Raw genomic sequence first — 14,583 nt, forward strand, 5'->3', positions numbered from 1 at the left:
ATTGAAAGCAAGAGGTGCTGGGGTGGGGGGGATCAAAAACTGGAGGAGTGTGCAGCATTATGTTGCAGATACAAAAGGCTTTAAGCTTAGATTATGACGCCACACTCTTCCTCCTGCACATTGTAATTCTTTATCTCCAACTGCTGATGCTCCTGACTAAAGAGTTTGAAGGCTGATAAGACAATTGCTTTCAGTTGTTGCACTTTTTTTTTTCATTTCCTCAGCCTGCTTCTTCTTTGTTAAGGATCTAGATAAAACAAGAGCATTTAGAAAAAAAAATATTGGAAACCATTCTCTAATTTATTGACCCAATGACCTGCAAGTACAGAATTGAAGCAGTTTGTCTAACTGACAGAAGTGTTTCTTGTAGAAACTAGATTTCATTGCTTTGTGAAAAAATGGGCAAGCTGTGAGCTGCAGGCAGCCCTCAAGGCTCAATTGAGAGTGCATAGCTTGTGATCAGCATTTGGTGGGAACCTAATCATTGTCTTCACAGCCTGTGTTGTTAAAAAATATAGTTTATTTGTTTTTATATAGCATGTTACATGAATTTGGTAATTGTTTTGTTAACCCAGGTTTAAGATTTAACCTGCTATATAATCCCAGTCCCTGTGTGATCCAAGGAACCAAGAAATTATTACTCATTTTCCTCCTCTTACCAGGCTCAATTGGCAGCAGCAAATTTCTTTACTGGTATTAACGTCCCTTGCTATTCGTATCTATTAAACCTAGTATCAAGATTAATGGTGATACTAGCTGCTTTTTAACCCAGTTTTGGATGTTTCTGGGTTTAATGTAAAATCTCTCCAATTATTTTCAAAAGGGTGGTGGGGTAACACTAGTCTATTGTTTGAAAGTGTATTTTAATATTAGACTAATGCAATATTGAGAAGAAGGAGAACAGTTAGTGGCCATAGGACTTTCTTATATATGAAGCACTAGATCTGAACTTTAAATAGAAGGACTGGAAAACTCTGTTCTTAACTAGCTGCCATAAAACAGGCTACTTGAGTGGAACAAACATTAAGTGCCTCTTCGGAACCAAGCCCAAATATTAAATACCTCATTTGAACCAAGATCACCATGTTCATAAACATGTTCATGGTGATCTCATAAACATGTTTATGTAATTTTCTCAGCCTGATTATGGAAGTAGTTCACCATTGTGTTTAGGGATGTTCTAAGATCTTTGCAGGGTAGCTCACTACATTAGTTTTTTATGGAGGAATCTCATCCAAGTTTTAACTGGGCCCAACCCTGTTTGGCATTCCTGCTGTGATAGTTGGCCAGCTATTACCCATAAATAGTTTATGCCTTGATCTATGATTGGTCTCAGCCATAGAATTCCTGCCTTTTTTTCCCAAAGGGGCGGGGAGGGCATGTTCATCTTTAAAGTGTGATAAGGCTATACTGATTTTTGGTATTGTTATGGCAGACTAAATGTGTTTATTAAGACACCAAGCTTTTTTTGATTAGCATTCATTCTGTGAGATGTGTCTGAAAAACTGGACTTTGCTCTTGTAAAGACTTTATTCTAGTTAATATTGTAATAAATTAATCAACATAATTCCTTTCTGAAAAAGCCCCTTAATATTTTTGAAGAAAAAGTATAAAAATAGCAGAAATTTAATTAAAAATGTCTACAAAACATCAGTGTATTCACCAAAATATACTCCTCTTTACCATAAAAAATATTTTAAAACCCTTGTTGGTCACTCCCCATAGATGAAAATGGAAAGAACATGGGGCCCATTACATATTTGAGTTTAAAGACAAGTGGAAGAGATTCTGAGCAAGATGTATCAAGACTGTTGGTGATTTCATTCTTGCAAACTGCAATCAACATTCCTGCCTGTTAATTAAAAGGCATCAAGACAAATTAAATTGTCCCCCCTGCATTATCGACACAGTTATATTTATTTTACAGTAGGTATTATTTTGGGAAAACTCAAAATACTACAGAAAAGTTTTCCAATTTCCCACCATTTCTTTAGAGATTTTTATAAGGCATTCCCTGTTTCAGTTCAAATTCATCTTCTTGATTATAAGCAATAAACTAGCTGTATAAAAACAAACCAACACACCATTTGCAGGACACTGAGTTCCAATCTATACTACTTTCTAAACTTGCACATTGATTACAGAGTTGCCCAAAAGAATCCAGCAAAAAAAAAAACAACTATTTCCAGATTTACTTGAATCTCTTACTTCTTTAGCATCTTTTTTTCAAAATATCACCCCAGTGCCATTACATTTCCATATCTCAACTATGATTTTAAAAATGGGCCAGAAATTGGCTGCCAGCTATTGAACAGCTGGGCTTTGCTTATTAAGCCTAAATTGGGAGGTTGATGAATTTGTCTCAGACACAGCACTGAATGCTTCCATTATCTTTAGAAATGTCTTAAAAGAATGCAGTTTTTTTTTAAAAAAATGCAAATAAACAGGAAAACAACAACAGCAGCTCTATGTTCAGATTCCAGATTGTTTCCCTCAGACAGGCTGTGAGCATTGGAAAAACTACCAGTGTATCAATTTTGCTTTTGGTTTTTTTACTTACTAGGTACCTGCAATCTTTTAAAATTGCTCTAGCATACCTGCTTGAAATACTAATCCTAGTTGTCCTAGGATAAGTTAACATAGAAAGAATCTGATGTTTTGTCACTGTTGCTGTACAACATCCACAGGATGGAATCTTTTGACTCAAATAAGAATCTTTTTTTTAAAAATGAATGAGAGCCAAGTCTATTTATATTAGGTCAGTGTTTCTCAAACTTGGCAACTCTAAGATATATGGATTTCAACTCCCAGAATTCCTGAGCTGGATTAGATCATGGGCGAGTCTCAGATCTACCAATAAGGCCTGAATGTACCTGTGGGTAGAATAAATGCTTCATAAACAGAAAGGCCCAGATTTAGCCCTTCACATCTCTAGTTAAAATGACCAAATAGGTAGGAAGTATTGAGAAAGGCGATCTTTGCTTGAGAATCCTGCAGAACTGATACTTTCAGAGCAGAATATACTAGAATAGATGGATGCATAATCTGATTTGGTGTTCTTGGTATTGCTGTGTTCTGCTGGAATACTTATGGACAAGGAGCTTTGTGACACATAGCCGATCATTTGACAAGCTTTGTAGGAATAAACCTCCTTCAAAGATCTCCAAGTTCTCTTTTGTTTTACTCTTGATATGCTTTTACCAAATGCCTGCATGTAACGGGAGTAATTACAAGACAAGCAGAAATAAGAGACTTTGGATTCTAAAACAAGAATAGTGCCAAAAATGAGAACAAGAGCTGCAATCTGTTTCTTGGAGTTCATTTTTTTTCTCTTGCTCATCTTCTAACATTCTCCAGTTTACTGTTTTAGATATGCATTACTGTAAATATCTGGCTATTTTGAAGTGCTGCTGCCCTAGCTGTTTTTTTTTTAAAGGCAAATCAAAAGCAATCCCAGGATTCACAGAAAAATAGAATGAAAATGCTTCCCATTGTTAAATCCATTCCTAGCCCTCTAGCCTACCGTCTCTTTCCAGATGAAATGCTATTGAGAAAATGTTATGCTAGGAAAAGGAGACTAATATTTTAATGAAAAATCTCTGAGAATCTTTGCACATTCCCTAAGTGCCCGCAATGTTTCAGTTGTGCCTAGGATCTTCGAAGTTTGGGGATTCTTGGTAAACAGCTTCTTTTGAAATCAGTGTAGGAAAGATTGTAGCTTATAATTGTAATACTAAATGCATAAGCACAGCAAGGAAGAAGCCCCACTGAGTAATATGCAGAAGACCACAGTTCTAAAGATACATGGACCTTTCAGGTCCAGTAAACAAATGATAGATTTTTAGTTTTTCATTATTGTTGCTTAATGGCAGGTTTTGAGTTCTGTGTGTGTGTGTGTACACATACATACATACACACACACTTTGGAGATTGCTGTGGATCAACATACTGCTAACCGATTTTAGAGAACATTTTACATTTTTAAACAACTACATGGCTTAAAGCCCCATTTCTGGGTATTAATGAAAAATATTGATTTTAAGCTTTTTATAATCCCTGATGGACCAGGTTCGGCATTCCTTAAGGATTATATTCTCCCACACAAACCTGCCTGGTTGTTTCAATCTGCTTTAATTCTTCTATGATCAGCTGTGGATGGCTCCAATTGAAGATGCTGCCTTTTTAAAGACCCATATTATGATTGTGTGTTAGTTTGCCATTTTTTTCTTAGAATTCTTATATTTCTGTGTGAAATTGAAATGACTTTAGATTTTTCTAATAGAACAAATAGGACCACATTGATTTGTACAGTATTTTTTTACAACTTTGCAGATTAAAGCAGTCATTTCAATATAAAGGAATGAAATTTCTTAAGAATCAATATATAAATATGGCAGAACTTCAGTAGATGTGAACCTTTGGCTTTAAACACATGTTTTAATACTCCCTTGCTTTTCCCCCTTGAGCATTTACTCTCAAAAACTAGTTTCAATGTTTTTCTTCTGCTCAAATTTATTTCATTGAACTAAAAAAAATTAAAAGAGACTGTCAACAGAAATCATTTCATCCTTCTGTCTGCTTGCCAAACTGATCTAAATACATTAGCTGAATTTTAAATCAAGAGTATATCATCTGTACTCAAATTTGTCTGCCTAGTGATTGATGAGTCATACCTTTCATTACCTATTCTACGCATCTAATATCTTAGCTTCTTTTTCTTGGTACACAATAGCTACCAGTTTTCTGTTCTTGAATTGCTTGCTTACTACTTATTTTTCTTCTGTCCTCAAAATTCATTCCTTTTTCTCCAACTCACTTCTTAATATCAATTTTCTAGGGTTGCTTTGTTTGCTTGATTATTTTTTTCCCAAACAGTTAACTGCAAGTAATCAACTTATGACGATAACTGGGACTGAAATTTTGGTTATTAGGCAATGCAGTAGTCAAACAATTCATCACATGACCTGACTGATTTTATGACCATTTTTACTGCAGCTGTTAAACAAATCCAATTAAAATGAGCAAATAGGTAGGAAGTGTTGGGAAAGATAATCTCTTCCTGAGAATCATGCAGAGTTGCTGCTGCTGTCCGAACCTAATGCTCTTGCTTAGATGGATACTGACTTGCCATAAAGCAGATCTTGATGTTGCTGTGTTCTACTGGAATCAGAGGTGGTATTCAGCAGGTTCTGACCAGTTCTGGAGAACCGGTAGCGGAAATTTTGAGTAGTTTGGAGAACCAGTAAATACCACCTCTGACTGGCCCTGCCCCCATCTATTCTCTGCCTCTCGAGTCCCAGCTGATCAGGAGGAAATGGGGATTTTGCAGTAGCCTTTCCGTGGAGTGGGGTGGGAATGGAGATTTTAAAGTCTCCTCCCCCTGCCACGGCCACCAAGTCATGCCACGCCTACCAAGCCATGCCCACATAACTGGTAGTAAAAAATTGTGAATCCCACCACTGACTGGAGTACTGTAGTATAGGTTGGCAGTTTGCCTGCTGGCATGGAAAATCTGGAGCCACAAGACAGCCCTTCCCTACTAGATTTGATAAACTAAGAATAACAAGGATTAAGCTTGTAAATGGTAGACCAAACATGTCTGAGTATCTTTCCCACCTTCACAGGCTTCAATGTCTGAAACTCACTGAATAATGAGAGAGCTCTAAGCATTTCTATTTTTGGTATTGCATTAGTTTGAAGATTTCAGTTTCAGTTTGTCTAAATATTTCATACAGTATAGTGCATCTCTCATAATTGATTTTTCTTCCCTTTCTGCTTAAAGACTTGACTGATCAAGTTTTTTATTAAATAAATCCGATCTGTAATATTTATTTGGCAATGACTCCTGTTTATTTATTTTTAATGGAAATATTCTTTTTTTAGACTGGGTGTATCTACCAGTATATAGAAATGAAATGAGTCTTGTAATGATCCTGCTGTAATCACGAAAGGTCTTCAGCAGTTCACAAAGATAAGAAATCACTGTTGTGGTCCTCTGGCGGCCTGCTGAGTCAGACAGTGAGGAGGTTGGGGAGGAGCATGGGCCAGTCCTGAAGTCTGGGGAAGGCTCGGAGAGGGCTCTGCATCGGAGGCAGAGACGGGTCCAGGGCCATCTGAGAGTTATGTGGTGCCTCTGGAGCCTCCAGAGTCAAACAGCAGTGAGGCAGAGGAACAGGGGGAGCCTGTTCCAAGTGTGTGCATGTGCAGAGCTGCTAGAAGGCAAGAATAGTTAAGACAGAAGGGACGATTCAGTAGTAAGGTTTAGAGGTTATTGGCCCCTCCCATAGGACATAAAGGAGGAGCAAAGACCACATGAGCCTTTGCAGGAAGCAATTTTGTTCATGCTGGTCGGTTTACATTGTGAAACTCCATTTTGATTCTTTGCTCCATGTGGCCTTGCCAAACTAATTGCCAATTAAGTCTTTGGCAGAGTTTTAAGGAAGATAAAGGTGGGGCGCTTATCAGCCTTATCCTGAAAGACTTTGGCAGCCTACTTTCAGACTCTTTACAAACTATTTGGGACTATTACGGGCTGTGGATAAACATAATTCACAGCTTTTGAAATAAAAATAGGTTTTTGGGGAATAAGTGTCTGCTTTTTATTGTATCAGGAAACCTAGGTCAGAACGATCACTATCATCATATATAAAAACATCTTATAAGTACATTTTTTATTTGTTTATATCCCATCTTTATCATTTTTACAAATAATAATTCAAGACTGTGAACATATTCGAACACACCCTTCCCCTCCTATTTTTCCCATAACAACCCTGTGAGGTGAGTTGGGCTGAGAGAGAATGACTGGCCCAAAGGGATTTGAACTCACAGTGTTATGCTTTCTAGCCTGGTGCCTTGACCACTAGACCAATTAAAAAGCCCCTGAACAATAAATAAATTATTACTTGATTTGGATAGTTTTAAGTCCCCAACATCTTCAGGCCTTCTCTCTCAAAGGCCTAACTGACATTGGAACCTGTGAGGCTTTTTTGTGTGCGAAATGTTATGTGAAACATTATCCTCTGTTTTTTAATGTAAAATATGTGAAGCATGAAAAGGCAGAGATTTGGAGGGGGGAAAGGTCGTAATATATAGTTGGATGACTTCTTAAATCCTGCACTTTCTAGATATACTTGATCTCTCAATAGTTTAATAATAATATTCCTTTTAATTTGCTGGGATAATAGGACCAAATATTATTTGGGTAAATGATTTTGCACAATTCATTTACATTCCGCCAAAAGGAGAAAATAAAGTATCAGTTTTAATTGCCCCCATCCCATTATTGGGCATCAGGCACACTTATTTTGCTCAAGGTTTATTTAGCATATTCCTATACCCACAAGGACTATCGTTCACTTAAATGCTTACTTGGCAAAGAATACAATCAAAGAAGCTGTCATGCCTCAAAGATAATGCTCAAAATTGCAGAATGGGTTGGGAGAGGAAAAAGAGAGAAAGGCTGATTAGAGGAGGTGATAGCCAACAATGTATTTGTTTGGTTTAATTCAAGATCAAAGATGTTAAAGTTTAGAAGCAACCCCAGTAGACCCCAAGAGCATTCTAACACAATCTTTCTGTTTCTCAGGGGACCGATTTCAGGTTCTATTTTGTCAGCAGTGACCCCCTTGGTTATTGAGTGATCCATTTGCATTTTGGGAATCCATTTTGGGAATTACAGAAGAGAGATTTTCCAAAAGTTGGAGGATTTAGCATTCTGATTACAGCTGCTAGGCTGACTGTCATTAAATACTGGAAATCCAGGATTTATTTAACCAGTTGACAAATTATTGTACAAATAATTATGCGTGGGAGGCTTTTAATAATGGCAAAGAGATATGAAGAAGAACATTATTTTCCTAATAATACTTCTGTCCCTGATGGAATTAAAGATGCAATAGGCAACACTGCTAATTTAATGATTCTGGGTTTCTTAGAAAGTTTATTTACATAAATTTGTTCTCTTGCTCACAAAGTGTGGTTTGGTTTATATTTGAATTGTATAATTCAGATTATTAACCTTATCAAATTTCTACTCAGAAAATCTATTAGTAATGACCCTTCCTGAGAAATCAACCCCTACTTTGATTATGATTCAAGCAATCAAAGCTCACAAATCATTTGTATATTTGTCTGCCTGTATATATTTGCTTATTTATAAATGCCTTCATTTGACTGATATTTCTCATTTATTTTGTTGTTCTGCAGCTGATCTGCTCTTCATCTGTTTATGTCTCTGTGGTGCCAAAAGAGTCAAAAGGGATTCAGATGAATCTTTCAGATTAATGGATTGGAGGCTAGTTTGGGGTCTTGGGCTACAAAATTGGAAGGTAAGATGACATTCTGTCATTGCTGGCAATTTTCTTTACTACTACTTTTTTTTTCTTTTCAAAATGATCCAAATCATTGAATCTTCTGTGAGAAAAATGTGTATAGTTACTAGAAATGCATCTTTGCAAAAAGTGTCTTTCTTTTTGGGTTCTCAGCATTTCTAACCTATTTTCACTGTTTTTAATGATTATGACTGCTTACAGTCTGTATAAGAAAATTGCTCAGACTGCATTTGTATAATTTATCTCTGCTGATCTCTCCCGTGCCATATAATTATTGCTACAATGTTTGGATAGAAAATTTTGGAAACGAATGATGTAATTTTTAAAAAAATGATTTTTTAATGTAAATCTTCCTAAACAGCTGATTTGGCAGATATAAAGTAAACCTTCAATTTGAAGGACCGTTTGTAAGTAGAGACTGGATGTGCATTAAGCCCAAAAGCCCATTAAATCTGAATTTATATGAGTTGCAACAATTTGTTCATTTGAGTAATGGCATGTGGCAAATACATAAATTATGCAATTTACATCAGTGTATGTTATTTGTATAATTATGTAATGAGGGCAATAATATAAATTATATTGTTAATGTGTACCATTATATCATTATACAGACAACATAAAGTTATAAAAATGATGAAACTTGTCTGGATTACTGTAGAACAAAGAACTTTATATGTTAAATGATGAAACATAAAAAAATGTGTTCATTGTTTCCAAAATTTACTAACCAAAGGTCTATTAAACCCAGGTTGACTGTATATGGATATATATTTTTGTATTGTAATTAACAGTGTGTTTTTAAAAGCTAATAGATATTATGATTTATAGATTAGAGTATATTTCAGGTGATCCATGCACTACGAAAAGAATTACATAAATATAAATGAATATAATCTGTAACTAATTAATTATATGAAATAATTAATTTTAAATAAATAAAATCTGGATATAATTGAACTAATCATTAGAAATTTGAATCTCAAGGTACATTGTTGACTAAATTTACGGTTTTGGGTTTTTTTTTTAAATCAAGAACTCTTATCAATACAATTATTTTGCCTTCCAAACCACCTATTCCTGCTTTATCTGTTGTCTTCCTTGTTGATTAACATTTTATGGGAGATAGCTGTTCCCCCTTTGACTTCCTGACTCCTTTGATAGAGAAAGTTATTTTTAGGGGAAGTTAGGAATTTACTAGAAAGATCATCCTTTGTAGAATTATTGTTCTGGCAGATGTCAAGGTAATTAAAATGTGTGATTTATTGTGAGGGGCATCATCTACATCTTCTCATTTTACTTAGTAGTATATCAGAGCAATAGTATAATTTCTGCTTCTTCCACTTATTTTAATTCAGATTCTCTCAGTAGTAATTCATTCCCTTGGATATTTGTGCAGTTGTAGCTATTTATAAGCTTTAGTGTCACCTTTACTGCACTTAGAAAGATGCAAATTGTAGTCTTCGAACATGGGAATTTCTTAGCAGATGTCATATAGTCACGAAGTCGTATGTGCCTTATCTTATTTAGTTCTCATTCTTAGCTGCCCTATCACCACTTTCTGAACATCTATTTTATTCAAAACTATATTTTCCTGAGCCTTTATAATGCCAGCTCTACAGTGAGGGTGTCCATGTCAGATTCAAAGTACTCTTGTTTACTTCAGATGAGAATACAGAGTACCATACTCCTAATTTCATTCCATTTTCCTTTCCACTTGATTTCTACTGTTCCCCTGCTTCCCAGTGATCAGTTGATCTTTGTAACAAATCATGTAACATGAAACATCTCCAGCTATACCCTCCCCCCCATTATTTCCGTGTGCCGTTTAATGACTGAGAGTATTAGGAGAAAATATTTGCTAACACTTAATTCATTTTCATAGATTCATGTGTCGCTGTCCATGCAAAACATTAGGAGTAGCGGTGGGTTCCTGTATCCTGAATTCTGATTTGTTTGCTTTGTTTGTACTGAATTGTATTTTGAGACAGATGCAGCAATCCAGTGCTAACTTTACTGCTTCTGAGCTGAGAGGAGGACAGTGCCATTAAGTAAATGTCAGTTGTGCTTGTTTGGCTTTGTGTTCCTTGTTAATAATTATAGAGAGGAAGCTACCTATTTCCTCCTCTCCCCCCCCCCTCCGAAGTGTGTGGAAGCCAGATGTTTTACCCAGGGCAGAAAACAATGCTGGCCTTGAACTACCAACTTAAAAATTACAGTCATGCATGTTTCTGATGAGGCATGCAAGTCATCCAAAGGGTATGGTTCAAAACAGAAGGGTGAACTTAACTAGAATTAATCTCATTTTCTAATTTGTTACAGCCAGAGGTGGTTTTCAGATGGCTCTGACTGGTTCAGTGGAAATTTTGAGTAGTTGGGAGAACCGGCAGATACCACCTCTGGCTGGCCCCGCCCCTGATTTATTTGCTGCCTCCCGAGTCCCAGCTAATGGGCTGGGTCTTCTTTTGTTGCCCTGCACAGGAGAACGGAGTTGGAAAGCAGGTTAATGGGGTGGTGAGGGAATGGGGATTTTGTAGTATCTTTCCCCTGGAATGGGGAGGGAATGGGGATATTGCAATGTCCTTCCCCGCCCACCAAGCCATACCCACAGAACCGGTAGTAAAAAGTTTTTTAATCCCACTGCTGGTTACAACCGTGAAAGACCTATTGTGTTTGTAACTTTTGTAATACATAAATACATACATGTAAGAAATAATATAATACAAATAAAATATAAAACAATATACATTTTAGAAAAGAGTAAATAGGAGAAGAAGAAAAAAACCCTGTACACATGTATACACACGCTAGACCACATTTTCCATCCTTCATTCTGTCAACCATCCTGTCTTCCTAACCGAACTGGAAGTTTGGATTAATAAGAGTATCGTTTGTCTTTTTAAAAAGTCAGAATCATATAAACAAAGGTTTCTACTTCTCATGGCAGCAGGAATGCATCTGCCTGGGAAAGTCTCTGAATCCGGCGCAAGTGGGACTTCTAATAATGAGATGAGTAAGATTTGTTTGCTCAGCATGTTTTCTTATCTCTTCACACAACTAGCAACTGCACATAATGTTTCTGCAGATCACATTGCATCTCTATTATTTTGATCACAATTTTCTCCCCAAAGAAATGAAGGTTCATTTATATTCATTGGAGTTAAGATTACTGAGTTAAATAGGTGTTATTGCAATCATTATGAGCTGGCCTGACTGCATCCTGGGGTCTAAACGAAGCTGGTATTCTTGTGAAACCTTTCATTCCTTTTATGGTTCCTGCTTATTTTGGAAATTCTTTCAGCTCAAAAGAAATGCCTGTCCTACCTATCGACTAAATAAAGAGGCTGCGGGAACAGAATGAAGTGCAATAGGGCAAGGACTCTGGACAAAGATCTTGGCTTCCCTTCAAAAAAGAAATTATTTGAAGAAGTCTTTGATTGAACAGAAGAAATAGCAGAATAGAGTAAAGCAGTTTTGAAGGCTTACATTTTGGTCATGATGCCCATTATGCAGGTTTTTTATGTATGTATATATGTATGTATGCTGGTCTTGTTGTATTCGAGTCTTTTCCCGTGTAAGATTGAGATTGTCTTGGCAATGTTTCAGCGAGGTCTCCCTCACCATCTTCAGGCTGGGTTTTGGGCTTAAAGTTCAATATATATATATGGATTAGAGAAAGTACAAACAGAACATAAAAAAATGGCTTTAAGGAGTAGAGAGCCTCATAAAGATAATTTAATTAGCAGACCACCTGATATATGTAAACATATTGAGAGGTAACTTGAAACTTGACTTTTGGTCCATCTGTCTCCAGCCAGCTAGTCACTAGCAGGGTCATTTATCACAGGTCATATTTCAAGATTTGTACCATAGATGGTTCTATGTCAGGGATTGGAATGACTTTTCAGCTGTCCCACTGATTATTATTTGTCAGGCCCCCAAATGAAGAAATTTGTGTTTGGGGTTTAATTAGGCACCGTGTTTCCCTGAAAATAAGACAGTGCCTTATTTTCTTTTGACTCCCTGGCCTTATTTTCGGGGAGGTCTTATTATTTTTGAGGTGGCAGGAGGCAGCGAGCGTGGTCACTTCATGACTGCTGCTGTGTTGCAATATTTTTGGGGAGGGCTTATTTTTGGGGAAGGCTTTTTTTAGTGCGTGTGCTCAAAAGCCTGATTGGGCTTATTATCCAGGGAGGTCTTATTTTGGGGAAAACAGGGTGTTCATATACTGTGGTGTACAGAAAGTAGTGTAGGTACAGTATGACAGTTTAAAGAGAGTAAAGGGGAATGTTACAAAGCTGCTGTTCTTTGAGCAACCTGTGAGTTTTTGTGGAATAGAGTAATTTTACTTGGGATGAAACACTAAACCTTGGCATTAGGACAGCATGAGAGATAGGCCTAAAAGAGGGAAAAGATAAAAATGCAGATGAAGGAAAATGTATTCTTGAACAGGATGAATTGGAGGAAAAGGAAGCCTCTTTGTTTCTTTTTGTAATTCTCCCCAGAGTCTTGTACAATTTATTTGTTTATTTCCCCAGGATATCCTGTACTTTATCTCATAGGATTAATTTTTGATGACTTCAGAATAATGAGATTCATTTCAGATGGCTCAGGTTTTTGGAGGCCTTCCCACACTTTTAAATCAACACTGGAATAGAGTTCTCGGTATATAGCACAACCTCTTCGTCAAAATGTTTGAATACTTTGTCCCCAGTTGAGAGTAGTTCTTGTATCATCTCTAGGCAGCTTAGGAACATGTAATACTGTATAACTGGAACGTTGATTTCAAAGATAAGCTTTGAATCCCCTGGGGTCCATTTTACTTAGTGATTTTTAAGATTTGCTTATTGAACATGAACTGCATGTACTTGCCTTTGAATAGTACTCAGAATCTTCCAAATAGTTAAAGATGTTGCTGCAAAAGCTTTGCTAGGAGTAGAAAGCTTCTCCTATGCTTGCACCATCAGTGCTAGCTAGCTATCACCAGGAGTTGTGGTGGTGCAGTGGTTCGAATGCAGTATTGCAGTCTAACTCTGACCACTGCCAGGAGTTTGATCCCAACCAGCTCAAGGTTGACTCAGTCTTCCATCCTTCCGAGGTTGGTCAAAATCAGGATCTAGATTGTTGAGGGCAATATGTTGACTCTGTAAACCGCTTAGAAAAAGCTTTAAAACTCTATGAAGCAGTATATAAGTCTAAGTCAGTGGTTCCCAACGTGGGGCCAACACACCACTGTGACAATGTGATGACTGTGTGACAATTTGATTTTTAATGGGGACAATTTGAACCTTGTTTAAACCAAGTTAATGGCCTTTTAGGCTTCCTCCCTGTGAGTAGAATTCATTTTTTGAGTAAAGTAAGAATTATATGTCATGGGGGGGAAGGGCATCAGGATTTCAGAGATGCTTAGGTGGGGCATGGCCAAAAAAAGATTGGAAACCACTGGTCTAAGTGCTTCTGCTGTTATTGTGTCAAGACAGGACTATCCCAGCTTAGTCTATCTAAAGTGATGAGTTACCTGAGATGTGGGAACTGTCTTTTCCACAATATCTGAGGGTTAATGCAAACTGATTTCAGTTTCCTAAAACATACATTAGGATAGTGATATAATAAGAATGGATACTCAAAAGGATTCCATGAATTGTTTTCTTGGCCGATTAGTGAGAATGTTTCTTCCCTAATTTATACACTGAAGAGAATGCTACTTTTGTTCCTACTTTTAATACGAAGGAGTTTGGGTCTTGTGAGCCTATAATCCGAGTCACAAGTGGCAAAGATTCCACTGGCACACTTCGTTGTACCATTCCTGAAACCTATTGAACAAATTTTGAAGATCTTAAACCACCAATTTATATAACTGAACTTTTGTATGAAGGTTAAGGTTAAGAAAACGTTAAGGCAGACATTTGGAATTGAGCATCAGAAGACAGAATTTGAAGTATGTGCAAATGATGAACATGTTGAGCAATATACATTATCAAAATGTATAAATTTGAAATTTTAAACCGAAGAACAAGTGAAAAGGTATGATAAAGTGGGCTAAGAATTGATGGAATAGTGGGAAAATATGTGTTTAAAAAGATTGAAATTTACATCAGTCTATAATCTAAGAGGTTTTTGTATAAAATGATGTATTGTTGGTATATGACGTCAGAAAAATTGTCTAGAATGTATACAGTTATTTCAAATTTACATTGGAAATGTGAAAAATATGAAGGGTCATTTTACCATGCCTGGTGAATTTGTAAAA

At 36.6% G+C, this 14,583-nt stretch overlaps 1 protein-coding gene across 2 annotated transcripts in view; it reads left to right on the forward strand.

Moving 5' to 3' along the window:
* The window catches only part of EXTL3 (exostosin like glycosyltransferase 3), a 149,478-nt gene that overhangs the window by 59,791 nt on the left and 75,104 nt on the right, over positions 1 to 14,583 (forward strand). For both annotated transcript variants that reach the window (XR_015696895.1, XM_014057459.2), the window contains exon 2: positions 8,209 to 8,330. The gene's annotated coding sequence lies outside the window, so the exon portion shown is untranslated. The remainder of the gene's footprint in view (positions 1 to 8,208; positions 8,331 to 14,583) is intronic.

The sequence above is a fragment of the Thamnophis sirtalis genome, unplaced genomic scaffold, assembly GCF_051295495.1.
Source record: "Thamnophis sirtalis isolate CommonGarterSnake01/CBP01778 unplaced genomic scaffold, rThaSir2_p1.2 scaffold_6, whole genome shotgun sequence".
In the NCBI taxonomy this organism is placed as follows: domain Eukaryota; kingdom Metazoa; phylum Chordata; class Lepidosauria; order Squamata; family Natricidae; genus Thamnophis; species Thamnophis sirtalis.